General features: G+C 45.5%; 1 protein-coding gene and 1 long non-coding RNA gene across 3 annotated transcripts in view; one reads left to right on the plus strand and one right to left on the minus strand.

The window, feature by feature from the left end:
* The window catches only part of NR3C2 (nuclear receptor subfamily 3 group C member 2), a 189,094-nt gene extending 185,148 nt beyond the window's left edge, over positions 1 to 3,946 (minus strand). The window contains exon 1 of one of the 2 annotated variants that reach the window (XM_063156751.1): positions 3,814 to 3,946. The gene's annotated coding sequence lies outside the window, so the exon portion shown is untranslated. Of the gene's footprint in view, positions 1 to 2,131; positions 2,203 to 3,813 lie in introns of those variants that run through there. The other variant, XM_063156752.1, reaches the window with a different exon arrangement.
* A 77-nt stretch (positions 3,947 to 4,023) lies between these two features.
* Positions 4,024 to 27,597, plus strand: part of LOC134418446 (uncharacterized) — a 42,947-nt gene continuing 19,373 nt past the window's right edge. The window contains exon 1 of the long non-coding RNA XR_010027776.1: positions 4,024 to 4,065. This is a non-coding gene — a long non-coding RNA (uncharacterized LOC134418446). The remainder of the gene's footprint in view (positions 4,066 to 27,597) is intronic.

The raw sequence follows: 27,597 nt of genomic DNA on the forward strand, positions 1-27,597 counted from the left end.
AAGGATTTGGCTCATAGTATCATTAGAACTGCAGAAACTCAACTGCCAACAGTTACAATATCAATATTATGCAAATATTTTTTTCTTTTCAGAATGTATTCATTTTCCAATATTTAATTTAGTGTTCTACCCCTTTACTTAACACTTCTTAACTAAGCTATTTTGAGCAAAATAACAAAAACAAAACAAAAAAAAAAACCTGCAAACTGAATGACTTGAATACTTCTTTGCCCTTACTTAATTGGAACTATAGCCCAATGCTTACATTTCCCTCAAGCACAAATTGTATTAGAACCCAGAATTATGTCTCACATCATCATGTACATTAAATCACATTCCTATAGTATAAAATTTTCAGACAGAAGTGCCTAATTCCACATAAAGTCGCTCCCAGATAATCACCTACCCTTGATTTAAGTGCTGAGCAAGCCTAAATCCTAGAGAAATCAATTGCAGCTGTGAGTGACCCGCATTTCTGAAAACCAGGAAACTTAGTTAAGGCTTAAAATTAGGATGTAAGTTAATTTTAACTCTCAGAAATACCAGCAGAACCACTGCATGCCAGGAAATCTCTGTTGCAGGCCTAACATTACAACAGTGTTTGAGCATTGTAGGGACTTCTCCCACAGCAGTAAAATCCAAACTTCATGTACAATCAATAGCCGAACATACTCTTAAACTTCAGCAAATAAAAATCTGAGTCACACAAAGGAAAAGCAGAAAATGCCCTGATCCTGCACTTGCAAAGGCTGGTGAATATATCTGAGAGGATCAAAAAGCAGCAGAGATTATCTGTGGCCTAATACAAGTTCAGTTTAAAACGAGAGCTATGAACTAGGGAGAGTGCAGTAGCAAACAGAATTTCTGCAAGTGATGGTTTCTGTCACCTCCAAGTGCCTCGGTGGATACCAGAACCAAATTAATAATCTCGGGGGTTACTGGTAGCATTAGGGTTTGGTTTTGTTCTTTTGGGCAGAACTTATTACAACTTGACTAGCACATCTATCCACGGAATCCACACTTCACCGACTGCACACACATGCCTTTTTACTAACTTTCACTAAACAAATCTGACTGGGGGCTACAACATCCACGGACACCCACAACTAAAGTTCAGCACAGTTACATACTGGAACCAAGATCATCTCTACCTGACACTTTACAAAAGCAAGAGACATTGTGAGCACAGCAGCATATCCAGACTCCCTCTCTGAAGAACTACCGAGACATTGCTAGTTGTATATTTCACTCCAAACATACCTAGTTGTATATTTCACCCCAAAAACATCTAGTTGTATATTTCACCCTAAACACATCTAGTTGTACATTTCACCCCAAACATATCAACAAACGCAGCCCTTCGCAGCACAAATCTCCGATCAATTAGGCATGAAACTAGTCTCGCAGCAACAGCCAAATAAAAAATAAAATGGTACCTGGTATCCCTGCAACCAAAAGGTCACCTAGATACGGGGAAATCTGAAGTAAGCCCAGCTTCACAAAAAAAAAAATAAAAATAAACTGGTGGTTCAAGCAGCCACCCACTTCTTAATTCTCGGTGTTTGTAAACCAAATTTCCTTAAAGTTTCACTGTCTGACAGCCACCGCCGCTGACACAAGACTGCCCGGGGGACCTGAGTTTCGCGGCTGGGCTGTGGTTTCCCCCCTTTCTCCCGGGTACGGGAGCGGCGCGGGGAGCCCCGGCACGGCCGCCCCCGGACCCAGCGGAGCCGGGCGCGGGCCCCCCCCGTCCCCGCGCGTTAACATCCGCGCAGGCAGCGCTCATTTCCCCATTCACCCTCCGCTGCGAGGAGCATCCCCGCAGCTCCCAGCGAGCAGCCACCGCTCTGCACCCCTGTCCCCCCCCGCCAGCCTAGCCGGCCTTCCCGCAGGTGCAGCCCGGGCTGTCACGCGTGGGGGGGCCCGGCAGTGTCCGGAAGCTCGCTCCCTCCCTTCCCTCCCTCCCAGGAGCCCGCGGGGGAGGGGGATCCACAGCCCAAACCCGCTTTCGGCCCCCTCCTGCCGCCCGCCCCCCGAGCGATGCAGAACAGCGCTTCCTCCCGTGCAGACGCCGCTCCCCGCCCTTCACGGCGGCAGGGTCCGGGCCCCGCTGCCGAACCCCCCGGCTCACCCGGCCAGCAGCACCTCCCGCCGCGGTGCGGGGCGCGGAGCGGTGTCCCGGCCGGCCCGGCCCCGCTACCTGTTGCGGCGGGGCGAGCCCGGGGCGCGGGGCGCGGAGCGGAGCGCAGGGCGGCGCGGAGCGCAGGGCGGGCGGCGCGGCTCCCCCGCCCCTCCCCCGCCTGCCCGCCCGCCCGAGGCGCGCCGCGCCGCCCGGTGACACGGAGCGGCACCCGGGAGGGGACGGCAAAAGGTGCCAAGTCCTTTAAAAACATGTCACATGCCCACATAAAGTTCAAGTTTACGTCCCGCCCGCCGCCCGCCGCGATTGGCGGGCGCGGCCCGGAGCGCGGCGCGGCCGGGGCCAGGCGGGCGCGCCATTGGCTGCGCGGCGCCGTCACTCACCCGCCGGGCGACATGACTGATACAAAGTTGCTGCGACACAGCCTGGGAAACGCATCTCCTTAAAGCCGCAGGGACCGGCGGCCCCGCGCTCCGCCCGCGGCTCCCCGCGCACCGCCCCGCGCCCCCGGCCGGGCGGCGGCCCCGGCACCGTGCGCACAGGTGAGGTGCGCGGGGCGCGGCCGCCCCCGCCCGGTGCCCGCGCCGCGCCGGCGGCAGGGCCGGGCATCGCCTCTCCGCCGGCCCGGGGTTTCCGCCTGTCAGCGGCGCATGAATGCGCACCGTGCCGATGCAGCGGCGATTTAACCAGGGAAATTTTTAAAAATTAATGTAATTAGGTGGAAGGGGGAAAAAGAAAGAAGAAAAACGTACGGGGGTAAAAAAAAAATAAGGAGCGGAGGAGCGACGGCGGCGGAGCGCAGGAGGGTTCAAGGACTCGTCCTCCGCTCCCCGCCGGGCTGGCTCCGCTCCGCGGCAGCCGCGCATCCCGCCGGGCGCCCCGCCCGCTGCCTCCCGCCAGCCAGAGGAGCCGCCGGAACGACCCCTGGCCCCGGGGTTGCTGCCACCTCCTATTCCCCAGTGTCCCCCTGGGTGCCTGCGTCCCAGCTGCAGGAATACCCCTTTCCCAGACAAGCCTTTAAAAAAAAAAAAAAAAAGAAAGAAAGAAAGGGAAAAAAGCCGCCGAGCAAACTTTCAGGCGATGCGCTTCCAACTCGCTCGCTAAATACCGCCCCCAGCCCCCGGTCAGCGGCCCCTGAGAGCCCCGCTCCCGGCCCCAGGTGCGCCCCACGGCCCGGCGGGGACAGCTCCCGGCCCCGCGGGGTGACAGCGGTGCCCCAGGAGCGGGGCCGGGGGCTGAGCCCGCCGGGCAGCGGCAGCGCCGGGCACCGCGCACCTTCTCCCGCAATCGCCCGTGCGCGCCCGCAGGGACCCCGCGTGTGCTGCTGCGGGTTGGTATTCCAGAGTCACGGCGAAAGCGCCAACATCCCCAGGATTTGGGCTGTCACGTGCCCCTCTCGTTTTCCTATTCTGCCAAATATCGACCCACACTCACGGGCCGAGGCGGCGGCTCCCAGCGCCCGCGGCGCGACCCGCGGAGCAGCAGCCGCCACCCCCGCCGCGCTTCCCCGCGGGCGCTGGCGAGCAATGGACGTGTCCTTCCCGCGAAGTTTTCACGGATGGTGACGGGACTAGCCGTGACCTGGATACGCCGGCCGGTGTGTCGGACACCCGCCCCGCTGCCCCCCGCGCCGCTGCTCGCCCCGCGCAAGGCTCCGCGCTGCACTCACTCACCTCCCCTAGGACATGGTGGCGCGGCGGGGGGAGGAGACGCGGCCCCCGGCTACTGGCAGCGAACCATCCGGGAGCCCGCACCGCCACCCAGGGTAGAGAGGAAAAAAAAAAAAAAAAAAAGTACGCGGAGGAAGCACCGGGAGCGCGGCCGGGCGGCGGGAGGGAGGGAGCTGCGGCGGCAGGCGGCGGGGTGCCCGCGGCGCGGCTCGGCTCGGCTCGGCTCGGCGGACAGCTCCCACCATGGACGCCTAGGTGGGTGGGTGTTCCCGCGGGTCACACCCTCGCCCGCCGGCGGAGGGGAACGGGGGGTGGATCCAGCACCGGTGGAGGAGGAAGGGGTTTTTTGGGGGTGGGGGGGAAAAGAAGAGGGGGCGGAGAGGGAAGGCGGGAGAGAGACACCCTCCAAAAAAAAAAAAAAAAAAAACCAAAAAACAAACCCGAAAAAAAAAAATCAAACTTATGTCATTCCAGGTAAAACTCCCATCTGCGCCACCAAGGAAGAGGAGGGAGGAGAGTGGCGAGGGTGTAAACTTTTTCCTCCCCCCCGCCCCCTCCGGTGCCGCCCGGCCCCTCGCAGCGCCCGGCGGCCGCGGCGCCCCCGCCGCCCCTCCCGCGCCGCCCGCCGCGGCGGCTCCCGGCGGCTCCCGGCGCCGCGGGGTTTCTCACGCACGGAGCCCGCCGCCGCCGCGGTTCCTGGTTCGCGGAGCCGCCGGAGGAAGGGAAGGAGGGCGGGCGGCGGGGGAGGAGGAGTGTCTCCCCGTGCCCTTCCCCAGGCGGAGCGTCTCTCCCGGCCCTGGCGGCGGCGGAACACCCCTCCCCTCCGCTCCGCTCCGCGCTCCGACCGCCCCGCTCGGCCCCCGGGCGGGCTGCGGGGAGCGGAGCGCCCCTGGACGGGATGGCGGGAGGAGGCTGCGCTCCCCCCCGCCGGGCCTGCGCCTTCCATCCCCCCGTCCCCGCCGCTGCCGGGCGGGGGGAGCCGGTCCCCGCTGCCCCCCAGCGTGCCCTTGTGTCCCGGGATACGGGCAAGCCGCGGGAGCATCCGCGCCGCACTCGCGGGGCTGCGCTGGGGCAAGCCCGCCCCGGTTCCGCACACTAACAGGAAAATCGGTGCTAACAGCGATGCTGGTTTTGAAATAATATTTCACTTGTGGCTAAGGTCTTTTAGAACTGATTATGTTTGAGTTCGGGGCATTAAATGTCTCTGCATTTAAACATCATAGGGAAAAAAACCTAGGTATTGGAGGAAGGAAAGTCTTGGCCCTATTTTAGTAGTCTCGATGCAAGTCTTTAAACGTGGGAAAGGGCTGCTCGCCGGGAATTTTACCTGTGCCGAAGTCTGTAGGATCGGGGCCTTGGAAAGGGCAATATTTTATCAGCTGTTGTTTGCATCCGTCAAAGTTTGTGGGTAACTTGATAAATGTTAAACAGGGAAGCAGAAAGTGCTGGTGAGGCCAGACTCGGAGATAACAGCACATTCAATAGCTTAATTTCACAATTAGTTTACTGTATTATTGGAAGCAAATCATATTTCACTGTGCCTACACTAGTGCTCTATTTTTAGCCATAATCTAGCTAAAAAGGAGGAACCTACTGAGATGTATTATAACATCGAATGTGAACAATTCTGTTCTCTCTCTTTTTACTCATTTTGTGTCATACATCTGGTTTGGAATACAGCTCATTTATTAATTGAACAGAACTACCGTGGATGGGCTGGAGGCTGCAATTCCAAAGCAAAGTTCCACGCAACTCTGCAAGGAACCCGGCGAGTCACAGCCATGCAAAAAGCATCCAAGCACACTGTCATCTCTCCCAATAACTGGCATAGCCAGAACAAAAATTTTTTATTAATTAAGAATTACAGCGTATTTGGCTCTTTGATTGCACTTTTTTTGTTTTACTTTTCTTGATTTTTTTGGGGGGGGGCAAAGTTGTAAATGAAAAAGGCATTTTAAATGTTTGGATGTAGCCTCAGTCTTTGTGTTGCATCATTTTTTTTTATTGTATTTTTAAGAGCAAAATGGAGATAGAAAATAAAATTGAGGGACTATACCAATCTACTGCCTTAGTACCAAATATTTGATCCCCTCCCTTTCCCCTGTGATGCAGACAGAGATGGCTGCTGGAAGAATAAAGTACCTTTCACGGTATGTGCAAGATGCTCACAGTTTTTCCACAAATTCAGTAGAAACCTCATTTGTTTTCTGTTTGTGGTTCACAGGAGCACTTAGCTTTTTAGTGGTTGACACTATATCTATTTTTAGCAGCATTTTAACAGCTGTCACTAACAAATACGATCCCATCTTGAACGAGAAGGGGAGTTTATCTGTTTTATTTTAAAAAATCAGACTACATAGTTGTCAGATTACAAAATGCAATTTGGATCTTTATCTGCGAAGAGAAAAGGCTATATTTTCTCATTATGCCAATTCCATGGGGGAAAGAAAAAGGGGCATGTGTAGGGGGCTTGATAAAGTAACAGGGCTTTGGAAGTAATGTTATTCAAAGGCATACAAATGTATATATAGCACATTTCAGATCTGGTTAAAAGTGGTCCTGTTTTGCTGCCTTCTGCAGCTGTGTGCGATGGGGGAAGCCGCAAAGAGTCGAGTCATAGTTTTCCAAGTAGGTCAAGAGGAGCAGCACGGACACCTCCAATGAGCAGTTCTCTTCCCTGCTATTAGATTTTCTGTGAGGTTAACTCATGTCACACACATGACACTGAAAGCAGCAGACAGACAAGTGTTAGGGCACTCTTGCAGCAGATGTCATCTCTGTTCCTAAAGATAGGGGCAAATTTGCTATGGATAATGCATTACAAAACAAGATAACGCTGGGACTCGGCAAGCGTCAAATTGTACCTCCTCCAGTGCTTGGACAAGTGAGTGAATTGGTATTAGGGGCTGCAGGAGCAGCGATGTGGTGTAAAAGCAGCCTACTGTACTGTCTCACTTAGAGGTCATGTGCCCTATTTTGAGAACTGAACCAAAGCGGATGAAGTTTTGAGCCGGTTCCAACTAAGGCAGCTGGGCATTTCCCACTTCTCTCCAGCTCCAGCCCAGGAATGCAGGCAATCACATGGTCACACATATTATTCCTTTACCCGACATTACTCACCGTAGATTTAATTTTTGTGCCATTTGGCTCATGTGGGTTTGATTACTGGAGATTTGCAGCTGGTCTGAAGTAGTTTGGGAAGACACTGGGAAAACATTGGGGATGGCAGGTGAGAGTTTACTTTCCCTGACCAACAGACATGAGCCTTCCAAGAGAGGAGTCCACAGTCTTCTCTGACTTGCCAGTTAATTGTGTTAAAGCTAGTTTCCCAAGCCATGCTGAAAATCTTTAGAATTTTTTACAAGACTGTTGTAAGTAAGCATGTTTTCTGTATGGTATGTTTATGTTCTCCAAGATATCAATATTTTACCTCTTTAGTCTAATTTTGAACAATTTTGTTTTCTAATTATAGAGAAAACGTTTAGATGAGCAACAGAACATGTTCCCTTTTAACCTGTATTTTTTCTTTTCTACTTTTTTTTCCTCTTTTTTTTAATGCTCTTTAATAGCCCTGTTGTAACTGTGGTTGAACCACATCTAAGTATAGTACAAGTGCATTTCTAATGCACATTGGCATTAGCAACCACTTGCTTGTGCAAAGGGCCAAGACGTGCATTTAAAAACGTCTATTTCCAATACATTTCAAATCACAGTTTTTATTGACTATTAGCACCAATAGTTTCATCTGCTTCAAAATAAAAACATCCCACAGGGAGTTGCTTGCTGTGGATAATAGGTCTTGTAGACAGTGGCAGGACAAAGAAAGCATAAAGAATAACACATGGGCAGTACTTTGTATTTTTTGGAGCTTTAATATTGCCACGTGCTTACATTGTTTATAGTCAGCTTCTCTCTTACACTATTTCTTGTAAGACTATGTAACTTTTAAAAATAATTGTCATTGCCACAGAAAGGAGCCTTATCTCAATATTAATGAATTCCCAAGCAATAAAAGGTCATGGCAGCTAATTGTGTCTTAATATTTATCTACTACCTACTGGCATTTTTGCAGTATCAAATGGTAACTCACGCTGTAATCTGATAAAAATTTTGTAGTAACCATAATAGTACTGCACCTGTGCCAAAAACCCAGACACAGTGTTTAACAGCAGTAAAAAGAGCAAATAGCACCCTCCAGCACTTCATAAACATATCAAATGCAAATTGGAGGAAATTATTTAATCAGTCTATAGGCTAGTTAATTTTGATGATTATTCACAGTTCTAGTAGCAATACTTAAAGTGTGGAATAAGTTAGTACCAAAATTGTCATGACACCAAGGTCATAAGCAGAATTTGAAACTTGCTGCATAGAAGAAATTATCTTCCTGATTGAATGAAGGTGTGGCTTTAAATCTCCTACAGCAAAAGGAGAATTCTTATGTAATTTTCCAGATTCTTCTATAATCCTGAAATTGCCTGCTCTCAGATATTATGCAATGTTAGATTGTTTCATATCAACCTGCATGATCAAATTTATATTGAGACTTGAAGAACCTTTGTTGTCTGCATTTCTTGAAATCTGTATTTCCTGGAGAAGAGAGATTTTGGCTGGACTCTTCCCAAAGCGTACAGTGAAGAAAAGACTGAGAGGAGCAATGCTGTGAAGCTAAGAGAATGAGGAAGAAACATGTGCAAGACAGAAAAGGGGAAAAAAATCTATTGATTTAGGTGGAAGATGCACAGCTTTCCTAAAGCTTCCCTGGATGTATTTTGTTGGTTTTGTTCATATATTGAACTGTCTCTTCCTTTGTAGGCTATGATCCAGCTCCAGGAGCTCATTCAGTGTGTCCCCTGGGCCCACCTGGGCCGTTGATCTTGCACAACATGGAGAGTTGGTCCTTGCCAGATGCATGCTGATTTACACAGGTTTGGTTAAAAAAGGAACCATAAGTCAGTGTTCTGAGAACTTGTCCTGGCTTTGGAGATCAGGGTCACACCAGAATTTTTCTGCCCTAGACTAAATATCTGGTAATGAAAAGTCATGCATTCCAGCATTTTCCCACTGAACTCACCAGCACTTGGCTCACAGGCCAGGAGAGACAGAAATTTTGGCACATTGGGTTGGTTTGTCCCTAGTAACTCACAGGTGAGAGCTGTATTCTCGTCAACCCTATTGTCTGGCTGTGGTTCATTCTCTTCTGGTTTAAACCAACTCAGCTTGGTTTCCACAAAGGCTGCTCTCTCTATCAGTGCTTGTGCAATCCTGGCACCTGCAGCATCCAAGTACCACACAGACCCGTTTCTTCTGAGTTCTAGAAAAAGGAGCAGCATTATCAGCATTTTATAGGCAGGGAGTGGAGGAACAAAGAGATTGCAGGGATTATCTCAGGCCACCAAGAAGGTTACAAAGTACAAAGATTGTTACTTCCCAAATCACAGATCACCGCCTTCCATTGCAGGACCAGGGTTCCTTTTCAGCCAGGGCCTTCCCAGGAATGCTGCCTGAGCACAAGTGACGTAGAGTTACAACACTTTTGGTTGTTGTCTGGGAAGGAAAACGCTCCATGCTCTGTTTGAATGGATTCATTATTGGAATGAGTTTAGAAACCCCATACTGTTGGGGCTTTTACCTTATGGATTAGCAGCAGCCACTGAAGATTGACGTTACCTTCCCTGCCTGCTCAAACCTGGTCAGAAGAGTCACATTCCATGAATGTGCAAGAATTTCTTGTATGAGTTCTTGTAACATGCATATTTTCATTTTGGCTTCTGTGCATGTTGTTCATGCCCTCACGACTTTGAACTCTGCTTTTCATGAGGAATTCTGACCAAAAAAAAAATCCTTCTTTCATATAGATAAAGTAAACACATAAGAGGCTAAATGAAGGTAATTTCATAAATTTTTTTGTTATTTATTAATTTTGTATTCTATTCTCAGCCCTGGCTAGACACTCATGGAGTAGAAATTATGTGCCTCCTCAAGATTTTCAAAGGAAGATCAGCCAGGACTCAAAGGAAATGTTGTTTCAGAGTCAAAGTTGTTCCAGGGCAGGACTTATAGAGGGTTTAGCAAACAAGAATTTCTCTTGGCATGGTTCATTTATGTCCTCTACGTGTGACTTAAAATTGAAAACATGAGCCTATCAGAAATCTTTTGTGTTCAACAGATGCATGGAAGACATGACTACTTCCAAATGTAAGAGCAGGTACTGATCCTTTTAATCTGGTTGCTGTAGTCCTGCTCTAGGCAGAAGACACCTGTCACTGTGGTGCTAGTCTTGCAGGACTTTTCAAGTCTTAACCATTACTCTTTTCTGTAAGAAAAGGAAAACTGAAAGGAAACACAGAACAGTTAAGCAACTGGAGGTGCTGGGTTGTATTTGCATTATTTATACTACTTTTATATAACCACAACAATAGTGATTGTAACATGTTCTACACTATCAGGAGAGAAAGAATTAGACCTTCTTTTAGTGGGTATCATTGAAAAAATGAATGCATGAAGTAGACAGTACACTCTGCCTGCACATTTTTATTTCAGAGCTTGAACTGAAGGGTGTCTAAGCAAGTGCTTCCTTGTAAATCCATTGCGGAGAGCAAATGAATCCCAGGGACTGTCGCTCCTTGTTGATCATCAGTGGGCGTAGATGCAGTAGATGTAAAGGTCTATGACTCACTGAGCTAGCTAAGGTGAAACCAGATGAGAGGAGATAATTGCACCATTATAAAAAGAATTATCATAGTTTGATTACAGAAAAAAAAAAATCTTCTAATGGCGCCGTAACTCTTGGGAACTAAAATATGAGATGGGACTGAAAAGTGAGGAGTTCATGTCAAGGAATAGCAAAATGTCCTTTTTAATTGATCCATTTTAATCAGACATGCCAAAAAGATGATTTCAAGGATTGAAGGTATAATTGGTCAAAACAGCCTAAGGTGCTTCCCCATGCCAGTTCTGATTACAATAAAAAAGAAGACTAATCAAAGAGACAAATTGACAAGGGCAAGAAATTTATTAATCCAGAGATTACTGGAATACTTCATGAAAGAGATGATGCAACCTCCTGCTTTGTGTATTGTGGGGGCCTGAGTTAACTTATGTATTGTAAATATATGTATGGCAGTGAAAGATCTTTGTATTGTATTAGTGACCCTGCCCTGATTCTAGTTATTGTAAATGGGCTGCAGCTGTGATGTCCTTGATTGGGCAGCAGCTGTAGCCCATGGAGGTAGCTGAGATAAAAGGGGGCGGGGTGGTCAGGGAGAGCCTGGGAGAGGAGCCCTGACCGAGAAGCAACAACACCACTGCTGTGAAGATCTGCCATGAGAAAACCACCAAGAAGCTATGAGACTCAGGAAATATAATTATACAACAATAGAAATACAACATCTGGTGACCCTGACGTGATAAAGATCTGCAGCCACAACGAACATCTAAAGAAGGTATGGAATCCCCCGGACAGCCGAGAGCTGGGACAGAAGATAGGACAGCCGAGAGCTGTGGCAGCCAGAGAGCTGGGACAGAAGATAGGACAGCCGAGAACTGTGGCAGCCAGAGAGCTGGGACTCTAGAAGAAAGGACAGCCGAGAGCTGTGGCAGCCTGAGAGCTGGGACTCTAGAAGAAAGGACAGCCGAGAGCTGTGGCAGCCTGAGAGCTGGGACTCTAGAAAGGACAGCCGAGAGCTGTGGCAGCCTGAGAGCTGGGACTCTAGAAGAAAGGACAGCCGAGAGCTGTGGCAGCCTGAGAGCTGGGACTCTAGAAGAAAGGACAGCCGAGAGCTGTGGCAGCCTGAGAGCTGGGACTCTAGAAGAAAGGACAGCCGAGAGCTGGGGCAGCCTGAGAGCTGGGACTCTAGAAGAAAGGACAGCCGAGAGCTGTGGCAGCCTGAGAGCTGGGACTCTAGAAGATAGGACAGCCGAGAGCTGGGGCAGCCTGAGAGCTGGGACTCTAGAAGAAAGGACAGCCGAGAGCTGTGGCAGCCTGAGAGCTGGGACTCTAGAAGATAGGACAGCCGAGAGCTGGGGCAGCCTGAGAGCTGGGACTCTAGAAGATAGGACAGCCGAGAGCTGGGGCAGCCTGAGAGCTGGGACTCTAGAAGTAAGGACAGCTGCGAGCTGTGGCAGCCTGAGAGCTGGGACTATAAAGGTAAAGACAGCTGCGAGCTGTGGCAGCCTGAGAGCTGGGACAGATATGTGTGTGTGGCAGCCTGAGAGCTGGGACAGATATGTGTATGGCAGCCTGAGAGTTGGGACAGATATGTGTATTGTAGTTGTAGGGTTGCTAGAAGTAAAAGGAAAAAAAAAAAAAAAAAGAAGAAAAAAAAAAAAAAAAGAAAAAAAAAAAAAAAAAGAAAAAAAAGAGAAAAAAAAAAAAGAAAAAAAAGGAGGATATGTATATATTCTATGTATGAGCTGTGGCAGCCAGAGAGCTGGGACTAGACAGCTGCGAGCTGTGGCAGCCTGAGAGCTGGGACAAAAATGTCTATGGTAATTGTAAAATTGGTAAAAGTAAAGGGGGAAATGTGGGGGCCTGAGTTAACTTATGTATTGTAAATATATGTATGGCAGTGAAAGATCTTTGTATTGTATTAGTGACCCTGCCCTGATTCTAGTTATTGTAAATGGGCTGCAGCTGTGATGTCCTTGATTGGGCAGCAGCTGTAGCCCATGGAGGTAGCTGAGATAAAAGGGGGCGGGGTGGTCAGGGAGAGCCTGGGAGAGGAGCCCTGACCGAGAAGCAACAACACCACTGCTGTGAAGATCTGCCATGAGAAAGCCACCCAGAAGGTATGAGGCTCTGGAAATATAATTGTACAGCAATATGAATACAACACCACTGCTGTGAAGATCTGCCGTGAGAAGACCATTGAGAGAAGGTATGAGACTCAGGAAATATAATTATGCAACAATATGAATACAACAGTGTATGAAAATAGATACTGTGCTAAAAAATTTCCCATCTAGTTTGATGATCCATAAATTGAAGAGTGAAAGGGAAAGTTTGCAGGTAATCCAGACTGATCTGAGAAATTCTAATACTTACAGCAATAGGGAGAATGCATTTCCTTTTGACAGACAGTGAAGATTAGGTGTCACAAAGTCCAGAAAACATGTATATAAAATGCACAAAGTATTTGGGCAATTAAGAACAAAAAGGAAATGTGGTGTAAATTAATGGGCATCTTTATAGAGTACATGGAATACTTGTCAGGATGGTTTTCATACCAGTAATGACATTATAAGCTGACTACAATTTAAGCTGAAAAAGCAGAATGAAGAAGACAATAAACATTTGAAGCACCCAAACAAAAGCCTGTCATTTTCTCTTTCCATCTGTGTCTGGGTGGAGGTTTTAGTAGTGGTGTATGCTAAGGTGAATATACTTGGGGAAGTACAAAGATTTGAGGCATCCCTTTGATAATTTCCTTCTAGCTCGGTCTGAGTCCTCAGCTTCAGGGGTGCAGATTGGCAGGAGGAAACTGGAAGCAGTTTTTCAGTGTCACCTTAACAGAGGGGAAACAGTCACAACTGTTATCCCAAAAGTTTATTTCCATTAAGGTGATTCAGAATTGGCGAAGACATATCAGTTCTCAGGTGGGAGGTAACTTTATATGGCTCAGGTGAAGTGAGAAAGGTGTTTCTTCTAAGGTTCCTTCACAGCCAGCATTTGCTTTGAGGCTCTCCAACACTATGTCCCAGCAGCCTTGGTGAAGAATAAGACATGGTGCTCCACTGTTGTTATGAATCAGTAGGGAGAGCAGTTCAAAGAATCCTCAGTTGGAGGTGACAGATAAGAGAGTCCATCAAATTCAGTCCATCCTCCTGTGCCTCTGCTTCCCAGCTCCCTGCACCTCTGTAAGAGCTGAAAGGAAGAGGGAGACTCAGACTTGCATGTTGCAAATCTTATCCAAAGCACATCTGTAAATGACAGCCTCTGCCTTCAAGTGTGTTACTCCTTGTTCACTGCAGTATTAGCCATACAATGATGTTTCTTCAGGGCTTGGTAGAGCGTAATATTAAATATGATTCCAGATATTGATGTGCACCCTCACTATTTTTATTTGTTGGATTTAAAGTTAATAATATTCTGGCGAGGCCCTGGTTCAGGCGAATGGATATCTTTTTTTTATGAGTTTTCCATAAGAAAACAACCAGGAGATTTTTCCCACAGAGCTAATGCTCACAGATGGACATGAGCACTGTTCAAAATGCTGCTCACCACAGGAAAGCATTGATAAGGCATTGATAGAGGCAATCAAATGCATCACAGAAGTTTCTGTCAGGCAACAACACATTCTCACAGAGCAAGGAAGTTTGTGCATTGATGCCATTGGGGCTTTCTGCTTTCAGGGCAGTGCCACATCTGGAAACAAGGAGCTGCACCTCATTAGGATGATGAAAAAGGGGAATTTTGGGATTGTGAGAAGTCTGATGGGGTTTTAGTTAGATTTAAGCTATAAGGTAAATCCCAGTGTTTTGGTGGGATAGCTTTTGGGGTGCATTAGGAGGACAGGGAGTGACCAGACAAATGGGTGGCCCAGAGGATTAGGAGACAGCACTTCTCTGGGTTTTCCCCTTAATATCAGTGTTAGTCCATTTGCATTCACTGTGAGTACTCATTTCTGAGCAGCCTATGCACAGTCGTGTTGTGGATCCTCAACTTTGATTTGGGGATGATGCATTTCAGTGTCTCACTCTCACCCTCCGTGGTGTGACTGGTAAGTTCTGTCTGCTGAAGTGCTCCAGCCAAAAGCCATGGCTCTAGGAAGGGGGCTGCAGTGGTTTTAGCCCTTCCCCACATTACCATGGGTTAAGAGCTTCTCTGGCATGGCATGAAGAGGTTTCACTCAGCTCTCAGGTTGCTGGTGGCTCTGGGTGTTTGGTGGCAGGCTGGCAGGATTTCCTGAGCGGTGCAGGGGATTTCTGCTTTACAGAATGTTTGGCTGATTATGTGTTTGCAGCTTCTTTGGGAATGTCCCCTCGTGTGAGTGTCTCAGGCCCAAGAGGCTGCAAATCTTGCCCTAGCTCAGTGCTTGGCAGGTTTTCTTTGTGGTTTTCTGCCTTGTCTTTAATAATACAGTCAAGTGAAACAACCATGCACAAATATGTATATAAATATATATGTATACTTTATGCACATCTGGACTGTAGCCACTCTAAAAGCAAGTAAAACAAGTTAGAGTACATACATTACAGAAATGCATATCAGTTTATTTTGCAGGCTATGTTAACTCCTGAGGAACCGCACATTGGTCCTTCTCCTGGAGGAAACTTGTCTCTACATTGCTCTTTTTCATGCAACATGCATATGCAAAATTTGCTGTCTTTGTTGTAAGGATATTCTGTTAGGATCAAGAAGAGGAAAAAAGGGTTTGAAAGACTGCTGTCATTTGCAATGTAGGCAGGGAAATAGTTTTAAGCCAACAATTAACACAGATGCAATACCTGACCCAGGGCTGCGTAATGTGCATTGTTTCTGAAATAAAGCCCAAAGTTCCCCAGAAGAAACCAAAGAACTATACAGAAATCTCCTGGGTTTTCCCACAGCTCTAAGAAGCTGAAATAGGTGATAAATAATGATTTGTTAAGAGCTTCAGATTGCAAGATAGAGAAATCTCACAAAAACCAAACCCTGACATCCTATGAACCTACAGGGACAGAAGGATGTAGGCTCTAATTTTTCCATCAGTTATATGTCTGATCAGTAAGCAAAAAACTATACATACATAGCTAAGCAGAAAGTACACATGCAGACATGTCTAGGTGCTTACTTTACTGAAATCATTGTACAGATATGTAGTGCTATGCAGACATGCAACAAAGTATGTGGAGTTAAGAGTGGGGACAGAAAATCCAACCCAGAGTATGTGTTTGTTTTAGATAAACAATTTTTTTTGCTTTGGGTTCCATATTCTAACAATCATGGTAGTGCTTTGACATGTCATAGCATAGATTAGTAATTGAAAAAAATAGTTATTTTGTAAATCATTAGAATTTTCCTTTTCTCCTGCTGATTTTAGCCTTTTTTTTTTTTTTTTGCACATCATTCTATGTTTGGTAAAAGTTTAGGATATCTGTATAAATACAGATATATATAAGGTCAATACTAATTTTTAAATTAGTATTACATAAACATAAGATATATATATCTGTGTAAATATCTTAAATAAATATAAGATATATATCTGTATAAATACAGATATATACAGATAAATACTAATTTTTAATACTTTGAATAATACATTTTGTCAAGGTTCCCTCTTTAGAAGAAGAATTTGTTTCTTTGAGAGGCAGTGCCAATAGCATGTGGCAGATTATTTTAATAAAACAAAGTGATATCAATATCATGGAGGCAGGATTAAATAACTTTAAGAAGATGCTTGCATCATAACCCTTTGTATGTGGCTTCATATTTTGAAGTGGAGAGATAAATAAAGGAGAATCACAGAATATGATTCCCCTATTCACTTGTATCCAGGGAGGTAAAGATTGCTTGAAGTATGTCTGATGAAGGTGGGTTTTTCATAAAATAAAGTAGAAGAGATTATTCAGTGAGCCCAAGAAAGCAGTCTTCCTGAAGGAGACGACCAAGAGGCTGCAGGTGAGGTAAACAGATTATATTTCTTGGAGATTAAAGTGAGGTTTCTGACATTTGAGAGACTCTATTAAAAAATGCACTGTGCTCACTGTCATCTGTGGACAGTATTGATTGCTCAGCTGTTTACTTGTAAAAGGAATTCTTTCTGGTCAAGTGATGCAGTTTTAGGAAAGGAATGACCGCTGCAGGACGAGGGGGTGCACAATTATAAATCATACCAAATGTGATTGAAACTCTCCCACTGGCAAGAGAAAAAATCAAATTAAAGCAAATATTGTATTAAAGAAGTTTCAGTGGATGCCTTGGAGAGCTCTGACTTTCATGTAAATGTTCATTTAGACTGAAGTTTACTGCCTCCTCACAATAATGGTGAAGAAAAGAAAAGCATATTTAATTGGAAAGGAAGGGAATGCCAAGGAAACAGATGAATTGCAAGTCCCTTTCTAGATCTTTTCCTGCAGATCTAGTGGCTATGATAGCTCAGTGTCTTAAATTGTTCAAAGGAAAACAGTAATTGAACTTCAATCCATATAATTCGGGAAATCTTTCTTTTCTTTCTTTTTTTTTAATTTTTTAAAAATATTTTTCACATCTTCTAGATTATTGCAGCTTTAACTAATTTTCCTGTCAGGTCCTTTTGCATGTCCTTGTGGGAATTGCCGAGTGATTGACAGCTTTGATCTGGAAATTGTTGCAGCTAAACTGCTACAATTCGTATGGAGAGAACTGCCAAATAATTTGACAGATAGGTGCCAAGAAATGACGTATGAGGATCTGTCAGACAAAGTCTTTTAGAGGAACCATCCTTTGAGTTTTGCTTCTGGTGGACTACAAAGAGCTGGCAGCATCCTGTTCTGCAGAGGCAGAGTGCTGGGATGGGCTATGGCTGCTGTAAGTAAATCCCTACAAAATCATCATCAGAAATCAGGAATTAAGGATTTTTCAGTGATGGCACCAGCTCACAGGCTAACACTTTTGCGCCTGAAAGAGTGTGAACTTGATGTAAAATATTTCCTGAAATGGAATGTTCAATAAGAAATCCAGGAGTAAATAGGGTTGTTTTATCTGAACACTGTCCAAATCTAAGAAAAATCAAACATACTCTATTGCTGCTTTCTTTTTTCTTTCTTTTTTTTTTTTGGTATTTGAACAAAAAAAAAAAAAAAAAAAAAAAAAAAAAAAAAAAAAACCCAAAAAAAACCAGCCTAAAAGTTATAGAGATTTACCCTAACTGTAAGAATCAACACAAATATAAATGTCATGGTAGGCTATCAGGCAACTGAGGCAACACATGTTCAAACCTAACTGAGTAAACATATTTTATTTGCATTCAAGCTAATGCCTTGAAACTGGAGTTAACCTTGTAGTGCTGAATGCAGGGCAGGTGCAAGGCTGTTTCCCTAATCCAACAAATTGAGATGTCAACAGTGTGGCCTGAACTATTCCATTCCTAAACCTTTGTTGCTTTTCTCTGTGTACATGGAGGTTTAACACAGCAGGGTATTGAAAATCTCATCAAGTTCAACAGAATAAAAGGGCTTTTCATCATTAAACATTTCCATACTTTGTAATATGCAAGGTAACGTGATCATACTTTGAGGAGGATTTAAGCAGGAGAAAGTGTCGTGGTGCCTGAAGCTGGCAATGTGCTAATTAAAGATGCACAGAAGCAAGTTTAAGGGAGAAGGATTTGGGAGGCAGGGAAGGAAGGAGGCCATCCCGTACAGAGAGATGTGACGCTCCAGTGCCGAGCCCAATCGCCGCGGAGCAGGAGTGCATAAACAGGAAGAGGCAGGAGAGAAGAAGTCACTTAATTGTGGGCTAGGGAAGAAAAACGTCTCCCAGGAGGTTTGTTCTGGATGGATTATGGGAGCAGGAAGATGTCACTGAGAGCTCTCTGGGTTGTGCCTGTCCTGGAGTAAGTTAGAGGCACCACTCAGACCGAAGGGTGGGATGGTGTAGCAGCAAGGGAGACTAAGCACATTCATCAACATTTTAATAATATTTCCTGCGGTGTTATCCTCTCATAACTTTTTCAATTATCCTCCCATATCCTCCCAAATTTCTTGTTCTAAGCCAGCCCACAATAGATTTTTCTAGGGTGCCCAGCTGAAACTGGAGGCGTATTTGACAGTCTGGAGCACAAGGAGCCTCAGCTGAGCTGTGGGATCTGGTTCTGGTTTGGCTCTGCCAAAGAGTCCCATTAGGACATTGCGTAGTTACTTAAACCAATTTTTTCACAGGTTATCCTTAATTTAGTCTTTTACAGACATTTGGCCATGAATTCTGGTTTTCAGACATATGAGCAGCTACATCTGTAATGAACTCTGAATGCCTGAAACATTATGTAGTGGTAAATGCTCTGAGAAAAACAAATAATGACTCAGAACAGACACCAAGAATAGTAGAAACTTTGGAACTATTCCCCACGTTTTAGATTTTTTTTTCAAAATGTTGTTAATAGTGTCACCTCAGTTTCCAGCATGCTGTGAAAATGAAATCATTGATGTTTGCAAAGCACTCAGAACTGGTAGTGGTGAGTGCCATTAGCAAATTTCTCTGCCTGCTTTGTCTTTTCCACCTCATTCCTGTCCTCATGTTTCATCTCTTGCTGTTGGCCCCTTGCACTCTGCCCACCTGGCTGGTCCAAGGCGTGGAACCAAGGGACTTGGGAGCAGGGACTGGTGGAGGGTCACCTCCTGTCTTGCTCGTGCCCAAATGCCACCCTGATGCACAGCTGGCTTCTGCTCTCCTGAAAAGCAGAGAGCTTCAGACGTGCTCCATGCAGTGTCTGTTCAAGGCTATAGCAAGTCCACACTGAGTGGATTCCATCACAATTTTTACAAAGCTCATCCTTTGACCAAATGTGGGTGGACCTGCACAGAAAGTGCACAGAGAAGCTGTTCTTTGACAGAGCTTCTTGTCCTTGCCCTGAAGTTATGGGAGGGTACTGGGTTTTTCAGCAGGAATCTTGTTCCTGCGTCTGCTGCTTAGAAACAGCTCAGCTAATTCAGATGAAATTTGTATTTTAAAGTGAAAGCAAAGAGAAGAATTGACTCACTGTGGAGATGTTTTGTAGTGTTTGGAAATGTCACACACAATTGGAAGTGGGCTCTTCAAAGCGGTTGGCAGCCCTATTAATATGTAAAACTACTGCTGTGCTGATATTAGCAGCGCAGGTAGGAGTGACACATCTAACTGCACCCAAACTGGGTTCTTCTGGATATATGCTGAACAGAGAGATGCATTTTACCTCTGGGAGGTTTGGAGAGCAAGGGAAGAAAGCAAAATTTGCTTACTTGAGATCCTGAGGTGCCTGACTAGACCTTAAGGTTAGTCCTGCCTTGAGGAGGAGATCAGTTCCTGAAGTCCCTTCCAGCCAAAAGTTTTCCATCATATTTTCATAATCCAAACTTCTGAGTGTTTAATATTCTAGTTGTCAGGATGGTTATATTTCCAGTAATGGACCACTGCTGTCTATCTAAAATGTTGCTTTTGAAGACCAGCTATGACACATATTTTTAATTGATTGATCTTGGATAGGAGAGTTGAGAAACTCAAGGTAAGTTTCTTAAAGTGTACTACATGGAAGAGGGGTTATTTGTGGGCTATCTTCGCCTCAAAATTGTTTAGCCATGCTGTGCATTCTTCCCGTGATTTAAACTGCTCTGTATGAAGTTTGGATACATCATGATTCTAGCAATAAGAGCAATCACAATAGTAATAGTCTGCCATTTCTAAAACCTACAGAGTAAACCCTAATAAATAACAGGCTAGGTCTCAAAGCAATAAACATACCATGGTATGAAAATCATCTCTTTTTTCATAGATATAAAAGTTAAGTGTGATTTAACGTTTCATACCTTCATTGTATCAGTACCATCCTCCCAGCAATCATCCATGATAAATTGTTACACTATTTCAAACTGTGTATAATATTTAGTGTTCAGGAAGCAATGCATTTGAGAACAGTCAGGCTGAAAATCTGTTCACAACAAGATTTTTCAAGTATCTGTATTCCTTGTATGTGTGTATATATATTTATATATGTGTGTGTATGTGTGTATATATTGATTTTTGTATCAAATTTAGAACCACTTGGGTTCTAAAAACGTCAAGTACCAACGTGCCCTCAGCTCTGGTGGCAAAACACTGAGAAAATGGAGGTTACAGGTATGTTGTGAGTCCTGCGTATGAAGAATGTGGTAAAAGTAAGAGAATGCAGACTGTGAGGGCCTGCTGCAAATCTCTGAATACACCCTGAAAAACTAAAGTACGCCAGAAATGTCTGGTTGCTGGTACAACTGGTTGCACAACATTGACTCCCCTTTGGTCTGGCAGAGCTGTAGACCTGGACAATCTTTTTTAGTCTGAGCAGAGAAGTTACAAAAAGGACCTTTTAAGTAAAAGCCTGAGAATAGGGAGAGATTTTCTTAGTGTGCTTCTTCATAATTTTATAAATCTGTGTCTGTGCTGTAAAAAAAATCCTGCAAAAAATTATGCAGAGTAGTCCTTTGGGAATGTATGTTGGTCTGAGCAAAGGGGCTTGTCCCCAGCATTCAGATGATCCCAAGAACCTGAACCCCAAACCAGCCTTTCTGATTTGCCTGGTGACAAACACATTCCCTTTCTTCCCCTTTCCTTCTGCACACTTGGTGCGGGGGGATATGGTGCCCAAGACTTTGTACCACAGAATTAGCACCTCCGGAGCAGAATCAGTGACAACAAAAATGTACGTGGTATTTCCTAACTACCTTCCCAGTCAAGCTGTAATGAGGCTTCTTAGTGAGCAACAATTAGGTCTGATTGTGTTGGGAATCAGAGCAGATAAGTTATTAGCAAAACAGTTATACTAGGAGAATCAAATGATCTTTTTTTAATCACAATAGTCTGTTTTCCCAGGCAGGATTTTTTTTCTGTCTCTTCGTAGGCAGTGGATAAAGAAGCAACATGGTTTCCTGTGTGCTCATTAAGATATACTATGGGGTAATAAACCTGAATAATATTCATTTCCATTTGTTATAATGATTGTAATAAATCTACAAGGCACAGATGAAAGCAGTTGTACTAGCCTTACATCTCACAGAGGATAAAAAAGCTTCTCAAAAGGACAGAATGGAGTGTTTATTATGCCTTCTTAATTTTAAGTACATTTAAAAGAATTGCCATTTCCTTCTGTTGCCTCATTTACAAGCACCAAGTTAGGTAGTAATTATAAGATAATTCAGTAACACTCTAAAATAATGATTCAGCTAATTAATGCTGAATTACAGAGGCAGTCCTACACAGATACTTATAACACCCCCATTAACACTGACAGAGTTCATCATGATTATTCCAGCAAGCACTGAAGGAACTGAATGTGATTAGACCTTATCTTGAAAGCATTTTTTTTTCTTTTTAATAAAACTGTGGCCTTTTATAGAGTTCTCTCTGGCACGGGTGTCTTAGGGAGGAAATGGGGCAAAGCAACCTTCCTCCTACATGCATCAGTCACCTCCTGCAATCTTCATGAGGTCTGTAGAGCCTAAACTGAAATACCAGTGGAACCATGGCCACAAAAGGGTGTAGCCTTTTGGCCACAAGCTGTGGACGAGAGTAATTTTGTCATCTGTGGTATCTTTGAATTTGACTGAGGTTGATGTAGGGCAGAAGACAGGAAGGACTTCTGACCAAGGTCAGGTTTTGTTGCTACTCACTTATGGTCAGCCTCAGAATCACAGGGCTCAGCATCCTTCTCTTTTATTTTCTCCATTTTCTTTGGAGAGTCAGAAATTCTGGATCACTGTCTTATGTTTGCTGGAGCTTTGTGTTTTGTAAATGCTGTCACGTTTGTATATGCTGCATTTGTGCCTCTCTGTGGGAAATGGAAAGGAGGCTATATGAAGGCTCTTAAAATAGACTCCTCACTTTTTTTTTTTTTTTTAATGGGCAAGAATGTTATATATGCAAAAAGTAGGTTTAGTAATTTTATTTGCATGGAGAGAAGCACAGGTCAGGGTAACACAATGTATCACAAGGATTTCAAGACAACATGTTCAAATGTCATAGAGTCATGAAAGAGTGGGTTGGAAGGGATGTTTAAGACCATCTCGTTTCAATGCCCCTGGGTAGGAATGGGTAGGAATACTTTCCACTAGCCCAGCTTCTTCAAAGTCCCATCCAGCCTGGCCTTGAACACTTCCAGGGCAGTTCCAAGCAAATTTTGTTGGTTTTACTGCCTGCAAGTTGATGCTGACTTTTTGAATGGAGCATAACTCATTGCTGGCAGAGAGGACTCTGGAAATGACAGGAACCTACCCCTTTATGCCAGCTGCCTGGACATCAACTCCCCCGCGTGCTCTCTTTGACAGGCAATATTTACAAGACTTTTATAAAGTCACAGCGCTATTCTGCCATACGGATCCGCACCCCCAAATGTTCTATGTGGGCTCGAGAAGAAAGAAGCTAGAAATTGCACCTAAATATACTGCTGGGAAATCGAATAGAAGCTCTTCCAATTACGGGGTCTTGGCGAATACTTTTTGCCCCAAAGTTGTGATTTTTTTGTTTCTAAGTGGGAGTTGTGCAGAGGCTAATGTGTGAAAACTCCCGCGGCGGGGCCCACGGGGCTTCCGCTCCCGCCAGCGGAGAGCAGGCTCTCAGCGGAGGCAGGCCGGGAGAAGCACAGCGTGAGGTGGCAGCAGAGCTGCTTCAGCCTCCTGCTTCTGGCTGCAAGATGGGAATAGTCTGGCGATGGTCCTCGCTTCCCCACGGGGGGCAGTGGGTGATGGATCCGCGTGCTGGCGCCGCGTCCGCAGCCCAATGATCTCCAGCTGGCCGAGATGGCAGCCGGCTGCGCTGCAGCCAGCTCTGAGCTGGCCTTCATGGTTTCTTTGGGTTACCAAAACCCCTTTCATGCTGGCCTGAGGATCTTAAAAAATGCAGCGCTATGGATACAGAGGCAAATTCAGGCTTGGCAGAAGAGAGTTGCTTTCACTTATGTAAGGGCTGAATCTGCCTCCCGTTGTTTTAGTGGCCGCTTACTTCCCCTCTCTTCAGTGTGAAAGTATTGCTGTCCCAGGCAGATAGAGGTATAAAGGCTAGAGCACATTCATCCAGCCCTTTGGAATCAGTAAAAGCTGGAATGGGTTCAGGTGGAAAATTACAGGATCAAAATCAGGATCGAGGATCAGGGTACCAAACTTGAGGCACTGAGGCTCTGCTTGTGACTGTGCTGCAATCTGTGAGGCAACAACCTAATTTTCCCAATTTCTCTCTTGTCCATCTGCCAAAAGGGATGATAATATTTTGTTTATCTATTTTACCTATTAGTATAGAATATACACTAAAATGTAAGTAACAATAACAGAAAATTAAGCAAAAGGGCCTGGGAATTTAGACATTACAGAGATGAGTAGAAAGAATCAAACCAAGTATCTTGAGAAAGAGAGTAGAAATTCCAAATGCAGATTGGAAAACTGCAGTGAAAGTCCTTGCTTAGAGACATAGCTGAGGGCAGGTTTTGGGTAGCACTTTCCTTTTCCTTGCCTATAAAAGCAAGGGGGAGATTGGGGAAGAGCTGACTCCTGTCCAAGAGCTAGAGGGACAGAGCTTTTGTGTGCTGTTGGTGGCAGATGTTTTGCTAAAAGGGGAAACCCTGCATGCACACAGGATAGGGTTGCTGTGACACCTGGAAATCCAAGGTAGCTGAGGTATTAAAAATGCCTTTGGAAATTCAGTGAGTGGTAACTAATTTCCCAACAAAGGGATAAATTTATTCCCCGATGAATGAACCATGGTCAGCCAAAGGAGAATTTTAGAGATCGTGTATCTGTTGCAGAGACTAGTGAAAGAGTGGAAGAAATGGGCCAATCTGGCCCATGTAAAGATAAACAGTGATTAGAGAAAGGAAACAATCCAAGGAACAAGCTGGATTTGGCAAGAATACATCAACACTATGTTTTCCAACTCTGCAAGTTTACAGCCCTTAGGCAAGACCAACTCTAGTGGAAAGCTTCAGCCAGCAAACTGCAAGCACTTTAAAAAACTGATGATAGGCTCTTTGGGAGCCTCTTTGGGAGGAAGATTCTTGTCTGGCAAAATGACTTGCATACTTCTGGCACTAAACAAACCATGTCTAACTATGGTGCTTCTGTGGTCACTCATTGCCACACTATTTTTGTGCCTCTCTGCCCCAACCCGCACCAAGCACGCAGGCCCCATGGCAGAGCAGGCAGCTCTCCCCAGCTTGCCCACAGAAGGCAGAACTTTAAATCTGGGCTCGAGGAAGGATTCTTGATGAAATCTAGAATCACAAACCAAAGCCCTCTCTTGAAATTAGCTGTACGAGTCAGCAGGGAAGACTTTTATGTCAGTGATGCTGGGCAGCATCACTGCTGCAGCAAGGGATGAACATGATTTTGGGACATGGCAGCAGTCTGTGACACAGGAGCAGCTCCCCGTGTTCCCAGAACCCCCAAATGCAGCAGCCACTGCTTTCCCCACCCACACTGGCTGTGCCCATCAAGCACTGAAGGCAGCAGCCAACCCTGCTTGTCTTCCAGCACTCCTCTGCCACCAGCCACAATTGGCCAAGCAGCCAGCCCCTGCCCCCTGGCACCCCTTTGTCACCCAGCCCCATGCAGACAGAAGTCCCAGCTCCTGCTCCTCACCTGGAGGTCAGCTCTTCCCTTTTGGGTGGGAAAGAAACTCAGTGTCTTTGGGTGCCCCTCTTCCTTTATGAGGAAGGTTTGGCCTCCCATGAGCCAATGCTTCATGGGGCTGGAATCTCCAGCCTTGGAAAGATGGAGAAGGATTTTTCACAGGAGCGAGTAGTGATAGAATGAGGGGGAATGGCTTTAAACTGGAAGAAAGTAGGTTTAGATTAGATATTTGGGAAAAATTCTTTACTGTGAGGATGGTGAGGCGCTGGCAACCGTTGCCCAAAGAAACTTTGGATGCCCCATCCCTGGAAATGTTCAAGGCCAGGTTGGATGGAGCTTTGAGCAACCTGGCCTAGTGGAAGGTGTCCCTGCCCATGGCAGGGGGTTGAAACTAGATGATCCTTAAGGTCTCTTCCAACCCAAACCCTTGTATGGATCTGTGGATCTCTAGGGTCTGGGGAAGGTTGTATTCCCCGTGGCCTTTGCTGAAGGAATGAAGTGCAGAGACAATAATATTCAATGTCAGTGAGGCTGGCTCTGAAGTCTGCTGTTTATGGCATCCCTGGGTGGGAAGGAAATTGTCATTTCGCTTGATCTCTCTTTTCAGAGAACTATTAAAATGTGAAATGTATCTAATTGGGTTGTCAGAGGAGCTGAGGTTGCGCGACATGTAAGAGTGATATCAGCACTGCTGCAAGAGTCTGGGATGGCACAGAAATCGTGCCTAAAGGACAGTGAGGCAGGGTTTCAGGGATACAGGCATCTGGGACAGTCCTGCTCCCTGGTTCTGTGAGACAGGGGTGTCATTTGCCTGAGAATTCATAGGCAGTCTGTGAGGAAGGTAATGCACCAGGTTTGAAGTTTGTTTCACTGGTACCTCCCAGATTATAATATTTGTGTCACAGTGTCCACTATACACCTCTTGTGTTTGCCCTGAATACAACGTGATTTCTACCTTTGGATATGCACACGTTAATGATAAAAATAAAAAAAAAATCCATCCTTCCTCTTTCCAATATGGCAAGGAGGAGTGACTTCCTGGGGACCACAGGCGCCAGCAGAGAGAGATGGAGGCAGGAGAAGCATGGGATGGGATCAGTGCCTACCATGACTTCTGTGAAATGAAACCTACCCTTCAAGCAGCTCTATGGATTCCCATTGTGAAATAATTAGATTTTTTTTTCCCTCTCCACATTAGACTCCCATTGTACACCAACTTTTTGCTGAGCAACTCATACTGAGCTTGAGCCAGGTCTGGGTCCTCACAGTGTGTGTTTGGAACCCACTAAATATGTGACCATCTTACCAAATCAACCCTTGTGTGGTTTCTGAACACCTCCTTAGGCCAACACACAGGCAGTGCCTGCTTTTGTCATGTGTACAGATTTTGTGCCTCTGTGCTGCCACATGCTTTTTACAGATTCACTGGGAACTCCAAAGTGGTGACTTGTAGCTCGGTGTGATTTACCCCGTTGTTTTCTGCTGTGCAAAACTGTTTGTCAGTGGAGCTGCGATTTCAGGAGGATGTTTGCACAGAAATATAATGAGGCTTGGCTAGTCCTTGGGAGCAGGAGTGATTTTGAATGGCTGCTGACCTCACGGGGAATCTGGGCTACACTCAGGCAGAAACCACTGAGCTGGAAACAAAAACCTGGGGAAACTAATGCAGCCTCTCCATCTTCTGCTATGAGTTAGTAAAGAGATAGTTTGTCCAAAAGTCAGCAGCAAATGCTAGAAGATGCATTCATAGTTCTACCTTTGAAAATTATTTTCAGTTGTAATACCAGGTTTTGAAATGGGTCTGCACTTCTCGGTGTTTGTGTAACCTGTTCACTTGCAAATGAGCTGGCCTTCTCTTCGGGTCTGTTCTGATGGCTAGCTTTGAGTTTGCTCTTTCTCCTTGGTGTGGGTTGGACCCCTGCACAGGCTCTGCAAAGCAGAGGGTACTTTAACACTCCTGGAACTAGAGAGAGAAAGATTTTTTTTTTTTTATAGTCAGGTTTATTAGCTCCCATTTTGTTATTGACTAATAGCAATGACTTTCTGATTTCCACTGTCACACAATACATACAACTACAGGAAAAATATATGTAGAAATTGTTTTTGAATCAGAAGCATGATAAAACTTGTGGTTTTGTCCAATTGTACTTTTTCTGGCCTTTTTTAGCAGTTAGCTATCCTGTTTTCCATTATGAGGATATAAAGGCTTGAACAAAAAGGCTACGGGTTACAGAATTGTTCCTCACAGGGTTGCTCTGCCCTCTTTCCAACACGTTCCCTCTTGAAAATGAAGGGTTTACTTACACTTGAAAAAAAAAAGAAAAAAAAGGGTTGCCTTTGGCCAGAGATCAATCATGGAAAATTTCAGCCCCATCAGAGAATGTTTTGGAAACAGAGAGGCTGTAAGCAGATGATGTGATCCCGATGCCACTTAGCTCACAGCTGTTTGGTCCTGCAGCAGCAGCAGCAGGAGTGCCGTGGGTTTAACAATGGTTTGCCCCCACGAGCTGGATCGAGCTTGGGCTGTGGGTGCTCAGCAGC

The sequence above is a fragment of the Melospiza melodia genome, chromosome 5 (assembly GCF_035770615.1).
Source record: "Melospiza melodia melodia isolate bMelMel2 chromosome 5, bMelMel2.pri, whole genome shotgun sequence".
Classification (NCBI taxonomy): domain Eukaryota; kingdom Metazoa; phylum Chordata; class Aves; order Passeriformes; family Passerellidae; genus Melospiza; species Melospiza melodia.